At 45.9% G+C, this 2,818-nt stretch overlaps 1 pseudogene; it reads left to right on the top strand.

Annotated features, from left to right (window-relative positions):
- On the top strand, positions 1-446 carry LOC106696765 (annotated as a pseudogene).
- The last annotated feature ends 2,372 nt before the right edge of the window (positions 447-2,818 follow it).

Raw genomic sequence — 2,818 nt, 5'->3', positions numbered from 1 at the left:
CACCGACATGCCATCCAGACTGAGGAAGACCCGAAAACTTCGGGGCCACGTGAGCCACGGCCATGGCTGGTTTGGCAAGCACAGGAAGCACCCGGGGGGACGTGGTAATGCTGGTGGCTTGCATCATCACAGGATCAACTTCGACAAATATCACCCATGTTACTTTGGGAAAGTTGGTATGAGGCATTACCGCTTAAAGAGGCTTCTGCCCAACCGTCAACCTTGATAAACTGTGGACCCTGGTCAGTGAGCAGACACGGGGAAATGCTGCCAAAAGCAAGACTGGAGCTGCTCCTATCATTGATGTGGTGCAATCAGGCTACTACAAAGTTCTAGGGAAGGGAAGGCTCCCAAAGAAGCCTGTCATTGTGAAGGCCAAGTTCTCCAGCAGAAGAGCTGAGGAGGAGAATAAGGGTGTTGGAGGGGCCCGTGTCCTGGTAGCTTGAAGCTACATGGAGGGAAGTTCATTAAGATGTCCAAAAGTGTAAAAAAAAAAAAAAAGACGTCAAATGATAGGAACATTGCTAATATTAAAGAAAATTGATATAATAGCTTCAGAAAACAGTTGGGCAATATTTAGTGAAGTTGAAGATGCTCATATCCTACAACCCAGTAATTCCACTTCTAGGTATAAAACAGGGAGAAACTTTACATATGTGTACAATAAAATGTATAAGAATTGCTCAAACTTTTTGTACTATTGTACTGTTTGCAATAGTGAAAAATTATAAACTAAATATCACTCAATGGGAACTGGATAAATAAGTGGTAGTATTTTCATAAGTGGAATTCTTAAATTGTAGTGAATCAATAAACTAGGTTTATACATGTCAACATGGATGAACCTCATAATTTTAAATGAAAAATAAAACACGTTTCTGAAGAATACGTTAGTGTATATGCTAATCACGTAATGCATAAAATACAAGATGATGTAATATATTTTTAGGGATAAAATAAAGTTATAACATGCACAAGCAGGACACACTCCAGATTTTCCATAGGATTACCTTTGTGGGAAGGGTAGGGGATCTGAGCAATGAAAGTTAAGGCTTTATTTCTTAAGCTGGGTGGTAGTATATGGTTGTTCATTATATTATTCTTTATATCTTTTTGTGTATCTTAAATATTACGTAGTATTTTTTAAAAAGTAAATGATTGCAATGTGGAGACCACAAAAATAAGCATGCAGGACAAGTAAAAACACCAACTGCCTTAATGCTATCCAAATGGGTGGGTGGTTGTGGCTACAGTTAACAGCATCTGACATACTAGTATGTGTAAAAGGTGATATATCTTAGAAATATTTCTGTTTCCTTCCAGACACTCTCTCTAGCCGCTTTCAACCCAATCCAACCCAAACTCATCTCAGTTAAAGGCACCCCAGTGTCTCTGTCTGAAACACTGGTCTTCCTTGCCTCCTCTCTTCCCTATGTATCCTTGAGTCCATCAGCAAGTCCCCTCATCACCACCTACAGAAGACATGCAGAATCTATCATCTTCACAACACTCAACACTGTCCCCCATCAAATCCAACCAAGCCTCCTTTCTTGCCTATATGACTGCTAGAAGTAATTCTAATATCCATTACCTTTTCCCTAACTTGCCTCCCAGTCGCCATGTTTGCCAGCTCCCCCACTGTCTCTTTTCAACTGCGATCTCTTAAAAATGTAAATCAGATCATATCACTCTCTTGCTCAAAATCCTCCAAGGCTGAGATAAAAATTCAGAGCCCTCACCAGCCTACAAGGCCCTCCCTCCATGGCCTGCATCTCCTGCCCTGTTCGCCTTTCCATTTTAGCCATGCTCACTTTGCTCTTCCTGTAACAACCCTTTCCTCACCTTAGGGCTCTCGTGCTCACCATTTGGAAGCATTCTTTCAGTTTTTATTATGGCTCCATTCCTGGCTTCAGTGGAGCCTCCACTCACCACCTTTCCTAAATTGTTGCCACAACTTCCCCTCCCCCACTGGACCAGTCCCTCTATCCCAGTGGTCGGCAAACTCATTAATCAACAGAGCCAAATATCAACAGTACAACAATTGAAATTTCTTTTGAGAGCCAAATTTTTTAAACTTAAACTATATAGGTAGGTACATTGTTATTAACTTAATTAGGGTACTCCTAAGGCTTAGGAAGAGCCACACTCAAGGGGCCAAAGAGCCGCATGTGGCTCGCGAGCTGCAGTTTGCCGACCACTGCTCTATCCCCTTTGACTATTTCATTTTCCTTCCTATCTGCTGTAATATTATATACTAGAGGCCCGATGCATGAAATTCGTGCATGGGGGTGGGGGGTAAGGTTCCCTCAGCCCAGCCTGCACCCTCTCCAATCTGGGACCCCTCGGGGGATGTCCAACTGCTGGTTTAGGCCTCATCCCCAGGATAGGGCCTAAACCAGCAGTCGGACATCCCTCTCACAATCCTGGACTACTGGCTCCTAATTGCTCACCTGCTTGCCTGCCTGGTTGCTCCCAACTGCCCTCCTGCTGGCTTAGTTGCCCCTCACTGCCGCCCCCGTCTGCCTAAATTGCCCCCAACTTCCCCCCTGCTGGCCTGGTTGCCCCTCATGGCCCCCCCCTGCTGACCTGGTTGCCTCCAACTCCCCCCCCCCCCCCGGCCGGCCGGGGCACCTCCTTTTGGCCCCCCCCCCCCATTATCTGGGGACCCACAAATGAGGGCGGGTTAGATCGTTATAGCACCCCCCTAAAACCCCCCCAGGAACGGGGAAACCCCCGCGAAGCGGGTGTTTGTCCATTTTGGGGCCCCCCAAAAAAGCCCCGGGGAATTGGGGGTGGAGTCCCACTCTGGAAAGGGGGG

The sequence above is a fragment of the Myotis lucifugus genome, unplaced genomic scaffold (assembly GCF_000147115.1).
Source record: "Myotis lucifugus unplaced genomic scaffold, Myoluc2.0 scaffold_28, whole genome shotgun sequence".
Classification (NCBI taxonomy): Eukaryota; Metazoa; Chordata; class Mammalia; order Chiroptera; family Vespertilionidae; genus Myotis; species Myotis lucifugus.
This window is presented reverse-complemented; position numbering and strand designations above follow the sequence as displayed.